This window comes from Chiloscyllium plagiosum, unplaced genomic scaffold (assembly GCF_037043375.1).
Source record: "Chiloscyllium plagiosum isolate Xiang-an unplaced genomic scaffold, Cpla_swu_hap1 HiC_scaffold_48, whole genome shotgun sequence".
Classification (NCBI taxonomy): domain Eukaryota; kingdom Metazoa; phylum Chordata; class Chondrichthyes; order Orectolobiformes; family Hemiscylliidae; genus Chiloscyllium; species Chiloscyllium plagiosum.
Genome location: NW_028270186.1, coordinates 34,553,188 through 34,566,713, shown reverse-complemented (window position 1 = coordinate 34,566,713; position 13,526 = coordinate 34,553,188).

The window sequence follows — 13,526 nt, the reverse complement described above, 5'->3', positions numbered from 1 at the left end:
AATGGCCTGTCCCGTGTGGGCTCAGTGGTGTCTCGGGGGGTGATGCATTTGAGTGAATCTCTCCCCACACGCTGGGAGCAAGTGAATGGCCTTTCCCCAGAGTGAGCTCTCTGGGGTCACTGCAGGTAGTGCATTTGAGTGAATGTCTCCCCACACTGTGAGAAAGTGAATGGCCTTTCCCCAGAGTGAGCTCGGTGTTTCAGCATTTCAGAGGACCTAGTGTATCCTTTACCACACACTGAGCAGGTGAATGGCCTCTCCCCAGTGGGAATGCACCGATGTCTCTGCAGGTGAGAGATTTGAATGAATTATTTCTCACACATGGAGCAGGTGAAGGGTCGATATCCTCTGTGCCCTCTCTGGTGCCTCAGCAGATTGTAAGATTGAGTAAATCCCTTCCCATACGTGGGGCAGGTGAATGGCCTCTCCCCAGTGTGACTGTGTCAGTGTGTGTCCTGCTGGGAGGGGTAAGCGAATTCCTTCCCACAGTCCCCACATTTACATACCCTAGCCCTGGTCCCGTCCCATTGGTGTCTTCGCAAATCACATGACCGGTTAAATATTCAACTGCATGCAGAGCAGAGGAATTATTTCTCTGGGCTAGGCATGCTGCTTTCCCTTTCCATATTACCGATAAGGATCAGGACCTGCGGAATTGGACGACTCTGCAGTTGATGTGATGTTAAAGCTGAGTTTCCCATGTGGAACTTTCTCTCTGTAAAAAAAAAGTTTCTCCATATCATTAATACAACTCCCAACACCAGCTCTCCCTTCAGTTCTCCTGAATTTCTAATTTTGGACTAATGCAATGACCTCAGTAATGTGCCTTTCTCTCACTTGTTTCTGAAAGTAAATTAGGACCATTTTGAATAACTTTACAAGAAGGACCCACACCTATTCTATCATGTACGAGTTCTAATCCATGGGAAGTTTGTTGCCAGCTCCGATGACAGTCATAATGCTCCGACCACTTCACCGGAGCCAGTGCAAGTCAATTCCAACAATTATCAATAGATTTTATCTAAGCAGGATGCCCCCACAATGGACACTCAATGCCCGTAAGTTGTCATTTTTCTTAAAGCCGCTCATGTGTCCGGCAATCTGGCAATACAATTGAAGATATTTTATACAGTAACCTTACAGTCTCAATTGCCAGTTCCAGTCCATGAAGCAGCCAGTAACATGCCGCAGTGAATTGAATTCTAACAACAGCATTGCCCTGGCAGGAGAGATTGCAGAGCATGAAACTGTCTTCTCTGGAGTATCTAAAATGAAACACTTGAAATGAACAAAATTCTTCAGGAGCTCGATGGGATAAATACAGCAAGGATGTGCTCCCTGGCTGGTGTGTCTGGAATGAAATAAGCGCTAACAGTGTTATCTTTACCCAGCACCCCCTTCAGCTGCATAAATGTTTAGGATTTAGTTGCTGCTCTTATTCCATGCTCTTGATCACCCCTGTTTGTAACTGCTGTAATGTTGGTGGCTGTGCAAATTGATAACATTTGATTCAATCCATCCCAAAACCTTTCTGTATCTGTGTCTCACTTTTGTTCACCAAGACCCTCATTCAATCTGACCTCTTTGCAAACCCTGCCCTGATATTTCCTTAGAGGGCTCAGAATTAATTGTTCACAGAATTATTACTGTGCAAAAGGAGGCTGATTGGCTTATCAGTTCTCCAAAGGATCACCTCACTGAATGCTATTCTTCTGCCTTTACCCCATAAACCTTCCCATTCATCCTCTTCCAATGACTGTTCAATTCTATCCTCTTCATTGTACCTGACTCCACCACACTCTTTGGTAGTGCATTCCTGACCATAAACTTTCTCTGCATGAAAACATTTTGTCTCATGTCCCATGTGCTTCTTTTGTCAATCCCTTTACAGCGGTGCCTCCTCATTATTGATTCTTTCATGCATGTGAACAGTTTGTCTTGATCTACTCTCACTAGATCCCTTTTGGAGATATCTTTACCCACCATACCCTGGGATAGTGTCTATATCTCTCCCGGTCACAGGAGAGCAGTGCGAGACCATTCAGGTGCTCTCATTCTGGGATTGGGTTCAGGACATTATTCAGCCTCACTGTACTCCAGTGAATACACAACAGGGAGAGGCCATTCACCTGCTCTCAGTGTGGGAAGAAATTCACTCAGATATCCAGCTTGATGAAACACCGGCGAGTTCACAGGTAACCACAGTGATCGGATTTATTTTGTTTGTTCATGGGATCATGGCATCACTTCCTGGGGCAGCATTTGTCATCCATTCTAACTGCACAGAAGATGGTTCAGAGGCAACCCCATTATTCAGGGTCTGGATTCACATGCCGGCTGGACCAGGTCAGAAGTAACAGTTTCCTAGACTCAGTGACATTAAGAGTTGATTTATGATCTATTATCCTATTTTGGAAATGGTAATGAATAATGTTTGCAGTTGAATTAAAAGTGCAAGACCAAAATGGGTTTTAGCGCTGAAAATGTGTTGCTGGAAAAGCGCAGCAGGTCAGGCAGCATCCAAGGAACAGGAGAATCGACGTTTCGGGCATGAGCCCTTCTTCATTCCTGAAGAAGGGCTCATGCCCGAAACGTCGATTCTCCTGTTCCTTGGATGCTGCCTGACCTGCTGTGCTTTTCCAGCAACACATTTTCAGCTCTGATCTCCAGCATTTGCAGTCCTCACTTTTTCCAAAATGGGTTTTATTCTAATTGAGCATGCCCTCCTGTTTGCTCAGTTGTTATTGACAATCTCATCCCCCTCTCACAGACAACCTGTTCCAGATAGTGTTACAGAAAAGGAAGAATGGTCAGCTGCAGCTGGTCACCTGACCCCAAAGGTTCACTCTCCACAGATGCTACCAAATCTGCTGAATTTCTCCAGCAATTTCTGTTTTTGTGTCTGATTTACCAGCATTTGCAGATCGTTAGTTTTTCAATGTTGATCTTGTCTGTTGCAGAGGAGTTTATTGATGAGTTTGGAGAGTTTTGAACATTGCAAGTTAGGCCAGAAATCAGCCATGATCTATTGAATGGCAGAGCAGGGTTGAGGGGTTGAATAGCCTCCTCCTGTTCCAATGAAATTTGCCCATCTGCAGCTTTCGGCAACATTTCCCCTCACTGCTCACTTCACTTCCATGTCTAACACACTGTTACTGACTGAACAAACCTGTGTTTGAGCTAAACCTGCTAATGTTCAGTGGCTCCCTCTCCTGCCATCCGGGTTTAACTCTCATCATGGAATGTTGTCTCGTATTACTGCGGGAATGCCCACAAAGGACCCAACCTGGAGTCTGTATCCCCTGGGATCCACAAACCCGGTTTATTTCCTTCTTCCTATTTCATTCTGGCTATTGAACTCTCGGTTTCAATCCAATCTCCTGTCATGCTCTTCAACATGCCCATGTGGGTGGGCTATAGGCAGCTGGGATTTAATGATGGGAAATGGGGATTAGGCAGAAGCACGAGAAGAGGCGACAGCAAAGACAGTTCTCATTGTAACGGCAGAGTTTCTCCATGACCCAGTGAGTGGTGAGGCACCTGAGATTGTGGGGGAGGAAGATTCAATCAGGGATTTGGGAAAACACTCAGATACTGACCTGTCCACCTGATTGTTAACTCAGATAGATAGACAGAAAGAAAGATGCACATTTAGGTAGCAACTTTGATGACCTGGGGCATTGAACCATGCTCCAGACCCAATGATCCCCACATCAAATCTCTGAACACAAAAACACAAAGCTTCCTACTTGTAAAAGGCTGTCTCTCAGCCTCCTGTTTTCTTGAGAAAAGAGTTTTGAGCTGTTCAGCATTTCCTGGTGTTTATAATCTCTATGCTCCTGTAAGTTTCGTGACTGAACTTTTATTTTCCTGTTCCTGTGAGTGACGGCAGCAGCAGAAACAGGTCCTGACCTGTGAGTGGTTTTGGTTGGAATATTTGTATTTACAAATTCATTCTCAGCCTCACCTACAGTGAGAAATTGATGTAAACAGAAGGAAAGGAGTGAGTGAGCACCCACAGAAACACAAAGGCAGCATGTGTACCTGAGCTGAATGAACCGGGCATCAGGAAAATGTGATGACAATCACAACTCGTTCGAATCCCTGAGGTGCAGAAAGAGGCTACTCAGCTCATCGAGTCTGCAATGACCTGCTCTCCCACCCTATCCCCATAACCCCACATTTACCATGGCTAACCCAACCCACCTAACCTGCACACTCCAGACCATGTTAGCACAGCCAATAGAGCAAAACTGCACATCTGTGGGAGAGTCACAAATTACATCAAAATGCTTGGAATTGTGGATGAATTCTCACAAATACTTGACTGATGCAAATGCTGTGTTTTCGAAAATAAATTCTGGGGGAAACTGCAGCCAGAAAGATTTCTGATTATCTCTGGAGGAAGAGAATTCAAAACTCGTGCCATTGACCCAGGGGACACAGTGAAGTCACAGAGACTTGGGAACCATCAGAAATGTAACAGGTTGTGAGGAAGGTGGAGGTGAGACAAAGACAAAAAGACAGTCTGTCACACGGGAGAAGGCAGGAGAGATTAAACAGCAGAAATGGTATTGCCTCAAGGCCACGGGGAATGGAGTTAGGGCTGGGAAACAAATAAGGAAACAAGGTATGCAGCTGTCAATGAAAACAAAAACAGAAAAAAAAGGCCGAATTCAGAGTCTGAAATTATTGCTCATTGGTGAGTACAGAATACTGTAAAGCCTGGGTAGTTCTATTACAGCCATCACAGGCAAGGACTGATTTGGGATAGTCAACATGGCATTGTGCATGGGAAATCTTGTCTCACAAACTGGATTGAGTTTTTTGAAGAAGTAACAAAGAGGATTGATGAGAGCAGAGCAATAGATGTGATCTATATGGACTTCAGTAAGGCATTCGATAAGGTTGCCCATGGGAGACTAATTAGCAAGGTTAGATTTCATGGAATACAGGGAGAACTAACCATTTGGATATAGAACTGGCTCAAAGGTAGAAGACAGAGGGTGGTGGTGGAGGGTTGATTTTCAGACTGGAGGCCTCTGACCAGTGGAGTGCCACAGGAATCGGTGTTGATTCCTCTACTTTTTGTTATTTACATAAATGATTTGGGTGCGAGCATAAGAGGTACAATTAGTAAGTTTGCAGATAAGAGCAACATTGGAGGTGTAGTGGAGAGCGAAGAGGGTTACCTCAGATTACAGCAGGATATGGACCAGATGGGCCAATGGGCTGAGAAGTAGTGATGGAGTCAGATAAATGCGAGGTGCTGCATTTTGGGAAAGCAATTCTGAGCAGGACTTATTCACTTAATGATAAGGTCCTAGGGAGTGTTGCTGAACAAAGAGACCTTGGAGTGCAGGTTAATAGCTCCTTGAAAGTGGAGTCGCAGGTAGATAGGATAGTGAAGAAGACTTTTGGTATGCTTTCCTTTCTTGGTCAGAGTATTGAGTACAGGAGTTAGGAGGTCATATTGTGGCTGTACAGGACATTGGTTAGACCACTGTTAGAATATTGTGTGCAATTCTGGTTGCCTTCCTATCGGAAAGATGTTGTGAAACTTGAAAGGGTTCAGAAAAGATTTACAAGGATGTTGCCAGGGTTGGAGGATTTTAGCTATAGGGAGAGGCTGAACAGGCTGGGTCTGTATTCCATGGAGTGTCGGAGGCTGAGGGTTGACCTTCCAGGTGTTTACAAAATTATGAGGGGCATGGATAGGATAAATAGACAAAGTCTTTTCCCTGGGGTTGGGGAGTCCAGAACTAGAGGGCATAGGTTTAGGGTGAGAGGGGAAAGATATAAAAGAGACCTAAGGGGCAACTTTTTTATGCAGAGGGTGGTATGTGCATGGAATGAGCTGCCAGAGGAAGTGTTAGAAGCTGGTACAATTGCAACACTTAAATGCATTTGGATGGGTATATGAATAGGAAAGGTTTGGTGGGACTCGATTGGGTTGGGTTATCTGGTCAGCACAGACGAGTTGGACCCAAGGGTCTGTTTCCATGCTGGACATCTCTATGTCTCTATGACTGTATGTATAGAGAGAGGGCCGGCATTGGGTGGGATGACCCACCGCCCTGTAAAGTCCAGAAGGCCGTGTCTATGGCACCGCCTGGCATCAAAACTCAAACTTGGACAGACAGGAGGGGGCAACAAAGGGAACTGACAGAAACTAAACCTGAACTGTTTACCTGGCTGAATGACAGATGTTGGTGAATGAACACCCAGCCTGATAGAGAAATGGTAATAATGGGTCTTATTGGGAGAATATGGATGAATTAATTGAAGTACACAATCTCACTGATGAGGATGTCAGGCTAAAACCTTTCAGGCCAAGATGCCCTGACGTGTACAGCAGAATCTGTCCCTGCAATGAGAGGGTGGGGGTGTGAGCCGGTTCCCTTCAGTGCACAGCCGATCAGTGGCTCCAGGCATTTACAGATATTACAGGGACACACTGAGGAGGGGACAGGCTGAATGGGCTAAAATAACCTTAGTGACTCAGGGCCGCAAGGGTAATATCAACGATCGTACAGAGAGGAAGCTTGAGGTGTATAAGGACCACGGGGGATTACCAAACCTCAACCTGTGGTGATGAAATTTGTTTGATGTATTTAAAAGATGACATGGGACCCCATGTAATTGTAATTAAAAACATGGGACTCCCAGTGGGAGATAATTCTAAACAAATTCTGAATTGGGCCATGAGAGCTGAGGCAAACTCAGAAACACAAGGGAATAGCTGCAGTACAGGGAGGGGATGCAGAGTCGCAATGTTGCAAGGGAAGCAGAAAAGGGCATATAGACAAGGAACGTAGGCAGAGAGAGGGAGATATGTGCTCACATTGTGTGTGGCCTGTGTCCACGTGTGCACATGCATAGCCCATAAATATTTATTGACACGCTGTTAGGGCTCGAGCAACACATGATGTTAACACAGGCGCATCTATATCAGTTACTGATATGGATTTACCCCTCACCCTTTCAATTACTAAAATGAGAGCAGTCTGAGTGGGAACTGAGGAAGCTGGATGAAGCTGGAGGAAGCTATCCTGATGTAGATCAGGAATATAACAAAATACATTCAGATATGGGAGTGTGAAACTGAGGAAAGGACCATTCTGGGAGTTGCCATTTTAGAACAATTAGGAGCAACTATTGATGTAGAGACCTGGACTATAACATAGGGACGCTCCAGCCAGTAATGGGACAGGAAGAAAATAAGAGGCGACATCACCAAAGTAGCTGAATTGCAGGGAGAGTGGGACAGTCAGGGAATCTTGGGAGTTACAGCTAGGACCCACTCAGCGGTGTGGGTAACCCAAACAGGAATGTGGGTTATTATCTGTAGATCCTGTAAAGATTGAGGGCCCTCTCACTCCCCACACAAACAGGATCCCATTAAAGCTGGGGCTGAGGAGGCAGTAATTGTGACAGTAACAGATTGAGAGAAGTAGAGAATCATCAGACTGACAGTATCCCTTACTAATTGACAGAAGCCGGATAGCTGTCTGAGGAAACAGTGCACCTTGATCCAGTTACCTCAGGGATCCCACAATATTCCAGTATATCCCACCGGTATATGGCTGATGGAGTTAGTCAAATTGATCTTACCAACACCTTATCACCTCAGTCGGTGAGATAGAACATCTCTGGATATTAAACAGAGTATTGGGTCAGGTCATCCAGGCTGGGCTTAAAATTAACTCACAGAGAGTGCAACTGGGGAGGTAGGGATATCATACTGGGGAGATCAAATCATGAAGCGTGAGGGGACAGTCCCAGCAGAACCAAAAACTATGATATTAAAACTGTCCACCCGCACACCGTGAAGGGCGTAAGGCAAACCTTAGGATTGTTTAACTACTGTGGGAATTTTGTAAGTAATATCCAGAATTGGTAGAGCCATCTAAAGCCCTGAAAGAAGCACTGGATGAGCCAGGGGACAGGGAGGAAACATGTACACAGCATGCCTTTGACATTGTTCATGACCATGTGTTGGCCTGGGCTCAGTGAGGGTACATCACCCTCTGGGGGCCACATAGAGCATGAGGAACAGGTCAGAGACTTAGTGGAAACAGCTAAATTTCCCAGTGAAGCAACAATGATGAAGATTAGAGCTCACAAAAGTAGAAACTCCACACCAACAGAGCAGTGAGTATGTGGGTAAGGCAGGTAAAATACTGACTGAAACAGTGCAGACATTTGGGGAAGTGGCAGTGACAGTGGCTACAGAAGCGAGAAAGGAAAGTTTAAAGACATTCTTAGAAACAGTCACAGAACTGGAGAAACAGGAACAGGAAAAGGATGGGGCAATAATAGGACACGACAGAGTCTGGATGATCCAGCAGTGCCACTACACTGTATAAGACAAACATTATTAAAAACATATCATAGGCTGAACCATATTGGGCAGGATACATGCAATATCAGATGACCTACTACCGGGGTGACCTGGAACAGGGAGAGGTTTTGTCGAAGGTGTGTAGTCTGTACACTGTGTGAGCCAGAGAAAGCAATCAGGGTAAAGTGGATCGAGCAGCTGAGACCCAGAAGGACATGGGAATAATTAAGATGGATTTTTCATACACCTCCATCCCAAGCCCAGGGAAGGAAATCCTGCTGGATCTTAATAAATAGGTTTACGCAGTGGGTGAAAGCATTCCCCTGCAGATTCTGACCAAGGGACCCACAGTTAAACACATCTGTGCCCTGGTTGATACTGAACAGAAATCCCATCTCCCACACCACCCCCAGTGCTCAGGTACAGCAGAAGGAATGCAGCAGACACTGACAGCTAGTCTGACTAAGGCCCTGACAGAGACAGGCAGGGATGGGTTAGAGTACTCCCCATCATCCCAATGAAACTGAGGGCAACCCCAGCAAAGGAAACAGGACTGTTTACCTTTGAATTAGTGACTGAATGGACTATGCAGCTACCAGAGGGCGTGGCAGTGGGAGGGCTAGAGATGTGCAATGGTAAGGATAGGGTTAAACAATTTGTGAAAGAACTGGATAAGCAACTGCATGAGCTGAGAGGGGAAGTTGCAGAACGGTAGAGAATCAGAAACTGGAAAAGGGAGCAGAGAAACCTCCAAGCTGACATCCCAAACCCAGGAGATTGGGTCAGGGGGGATATATTACCGGAACGTATGAAGGAAATGCAGCAGAATGCTGGATTTGGTTGGGGGAGCCAGAGAGGGAACTCTCCCATCATGCGTTAGTAAGCTCTGAATAAACATTGGTCATGCTGCACAGCACAGAACTGAAGGCTCCTCTTTGATATTTCTCCCAACAACAGTTGTGCTGGGGCAAGTTGCCGGCTGGAGGTCTGTGGCTAGTGCTGTTCCACAAGGATCAGAACTGGGACATCAGTTGTTTGTAATGTATATAAATGATTAGTTTGAAAATGTAAACGATTTAATTTGCAAGTTTGTGATGGTACATGGTACATGAAGAATGTTGTCAAAGGATACAGCAAGGAAGAGGGCAGGTGGAAGGTTATGTGTAGAAATTGCAGACAGATTTTAATTCAGATAAGTGTGAGGTGATACATTTTGGGAGGCTCATTGTAAGAGGAATGTACACACTAAACGGAAGGGCCCTGAGCAGCATTGGGATACAGAGGGATCTTCAGGTGCAAGTTCACAGCTCCCTGAATGTGGTGAAGAAGGTGGATGGCAGGCTTGCCTTCTGCTGGATTAGTGGTGCTGGAAGAGCACAGCAGTTCAGGCAGCATCCGAGGAGCACGAAAATCAACGTTTTGGGCAAGAGCCCTTCATCAGGAATAAAGCTTTCTTCTGTCAGGGGAGTGAATATAAAACTGTCATTAGGCCACCTTTGGAGGATTTTGTGCTGTTTGGATCACCACGTTATAATGAGGATGTGGAGGCTTTGGAGAGAGTGGAAACAGGTTTACCAGGATGTTGCCTGGATTGGGAGAGGTTGGAAAATCTTGAATTGCTGCCTTTGGAAAGTCAGTGGCTGCGGAATAATCCGAGAGGCACAGACAGAGTGAATAATCTGAATCTTTTTCCATGGTGGAAATGATAAATTCTAGAGGCCATAGATTTAAGGGGAGAGGGGGAAGTTCAAAGGAAATGAAAACCGAAAGAACAGCAGATGCTGTAAACCAGAAGTTTCTGGAAAAAAACTCAGCAGTTCTATCAGCACCTGTGAAGAGAAATCAGAGTTAACGTTTCTGTTGAAGTGTGACCAGAACCGAAACATTAACTGAGTTTTCTTCACAGATGCTGCATGACCTGGTGAGCATTTCCAACAACATCTTTGCAAGTTTAAAGGAAGCTGTGTCAGGCAAGTTTCTTGAGCAGAAGGTGGTGAGTGACTAGAATGTACTCTCCTGGGAGTCGGTAAAAGCAGAAACAATCGCAACGTTCAAGAGGCATTTGGACAGGCACATAAGCGGGCATGGGTTGTCAGGGATATGGATCATATACAGGGAGATTGAATTAGTTTGGAATAGCATCATGATCCGCACAGACATAGTGGGCTGATTATTCCAGTGCTGTGCTGTTCTGTTTTCCAGGCGGTAGAATGTATGGAGTGACAGTTAATATTTTGAATGGAATATGTCTCTTCTTTAGAACATACAGTAAGTTGATGCATTTTGAGAGAAGCAATGTAGAAAGGGAATATATAATTTGAATGGCACAGAAACAGAGAGCGTGACAGCAGGAATGGGGAACAAAGTGTACAAATCATTAAGGGAGAGAGAACATAAATTGTTTTGAGGAAAACATGTGGGATGCTCCGCTTCATTAATGGGGGAATAATAACAAACTCACGGAAGAAATGTGGTTTGGAGATGCCGGTGTTGGACTGGGGTGTACAAATTTAAAATTCATACAACACCAGGTTATAGTCCAACATAAACCTGATGAAGGAGCGTCGCACCGAAAGCTAGTGTGCTTCCAATTAAAGCTGTTGGACTATAACCTGGTGTTATGTGATTTTTAACTTTATACACGGAAAAGATGCTAACCCTTGACAAAGCTATAGTTAGGTCACAGACAATCATTGCATCCAATTCTGGTCAACAGATTTCTGATCAGAATGAGGAAGTTAAAATACCACAGAGGGGCCAGTTCCATAATTTGCTTCTCTTTCAGGACATGTGGATTCCACCATAACCCCAGACAGACAAATTTGCCCTTGCCAGACAAGACTGAGAGCCCTGGGCACAACCCTGTTAAACTGCCACCCGCTCCATTGTCTTACATCCCCTCCATATGAGCATAGGTAAGTGAATGCCCCATTAACTGAAGGAAGAACCCTTCTGCCTTAATCTCTTCCCATCAACACATAAAAATGAACAATACGATAATCAGTTTCTGTAATCCATCACACATTATCACAGGACATCGTCATTCATCAAGCTTTGTAAGGTCATAATTACCTACTTTAAACTATGTAATGACAACTGCCCATGTGACTAGTATGCCTTTTTTCTAATTCCTTTTAAATATACTGTCTCTGTGGGTAAGGCAGAGATTCAGGAAGAACAGCCTCTGCAAGTAGACAGCTACTTTAGAGATGCTTTGAAACTCTCGCCGGCTGTCCAATAAAAAGCTACTGCTGTTGTGCAGAAAACTTGTGTCATCTGGATTTGTGGAACAAAATAGACATCAACAATGAAGGATATGAGTGATCTTCAGAGTGTGGAGTACAGACTTACTGGAGAGGTTCACTGATGAAGAAAATGCTGTCACTGGATTGATTTGAAGAAATTGCTATTTTCTTTGAAGTGAAGAAATAGAATAAATTTTTGATAGAGCGGTATAAGATTATAACAGACCTAGACATAGCAGACAAAAATATCTGTATTCGATAGGTGATGGCATAAGAATTAAGATCAGATGTAAGGTTTTGAGACAGCAGGAGTTGAAAAATGTGGTGCTGGAAAAACACAGCAGGCAGCATCCGAGGAGCAGGAGAATCGACGTTTTGGGCATAAGCCCTTCTGCACGAATGATACTAGTGCGCCAATCGGGCCGCGATAAAAGGTAGGGGGGAGGGAATTTGGGGGAGGGGTGCTGGGAATACAATTGGTGGAAGGAGGTGAGGGTGACGGTGATAGGCCGGAGAGTGGGTGGGGGCGGAGAGGTCGGAAAGAAGATTGCAGGTCAAGAAGGCGGTGCTGAATCCGAGGGTTGGGACTGAGATAAGGTGGGGGGAGGGGAAATGAGGAAGCTGGAGAAATCTACATGCATCCCTCGTGGTTGGTGGATGCCTAGGCGGCAGATGAGGTGCTCCTCCTCCAGCCGTCATGTGTCCAGGGGCTGGCGATGGAGGAGGCCAAGGACCTGCATGTCATTGGTGGAGTGGGAGGGGGAGTTAAAGTGTTCCGCCATGGGGCGGTTGGGTTGGTTGGTGTGGGTGTCCCAGAGGTGTTCCCTGAAACGTTCTGCAAGTAGGCGGCCTGTCTCCCCAATGTAGAGGAGACCACATCAGGTGCGGCGGATACAGTAAATGGTGTGTATGGAGGTGCAGGTGAATTTGCGACGGATATGGAAGGATCCATTGGGACCTTGGAGGGAGGTGAGGGGGGAGGTGGGGGCGCAAGTTTTGCACTTCTTGTGGTTGCAGGGGAAGGTGCCGGGAGTGGAGGTTGGGTTGCTGGGGTGTGTGGATCTGACGAGGGAGTCGCGGAGGGAGTGGTCTCTCCTGAATGCTGATAGGAGTGGAGAGGGAAATATATCCCTGGTGGTGGGGTCTGTCTGGAGGTGGCAGAAATGACGAAGAATGATACGATGTATCCGGAGGTTGGTGGGATGGAAGGTGAGGACCAGTGGGGTTCTGTCCTGGTGGCGATTGGAGGGGTGGGGTTAAAGGGTAGAGGTGCGGGAAGTTGAGGAGATGTGATGGAGAGCATCGTCGACCACATCGGAGGGGAAATTGCGGTCTTTGAAGAAGGAGGCAATTTGAGTTGTTCGGTATTCGAATTGGTCCTCCTGGGAGCAGATGCGGCGGAGACGAAGGAATTGGGAATATGTGATGGCGTTTTTAAAGGGGACAGGGTGGGAGGGGGTGTAATCTAGGTGGCTGTGGGAGTCGGTCGGTTTATAGTAAATGTTCATGTTGAGTCAGTCGCCCAAGATAGAAATGGAGTGGTCTTGGAAGGGGAGGGAGGAGTCTGAGATAGTCCAGGTGAATTTGAGGTCGGGGTGGAAGGTGTTAGTAAAGTGGATGAACTGTTCAACCTCCTCGTGGGAGCACCAATACAATCATCGATGTAGCAGAGGAAAAGGTGGGGAGTGGTGCCAGTGTAGCTGCAGAAGATGGACTGTTCCACATATCTGATGAAGAGGCAGGCATAGCCGGGGCCCATGCGGGTGCCCATGGCTACTCCTTTGGTTTGGAGGAAGTGGGAGGATTGAAAGGAGAAGTTGTTAAGAGTGAGGACCAGTTCAGTCAGTCCAAGGAGGGTATCAGTGGAAGGGTACTGGTTGGGTCGGCGGGAAAGGAAGAAGTGGAGAGCTTGAAGGCCTTCGTGATGGGGGATGGAG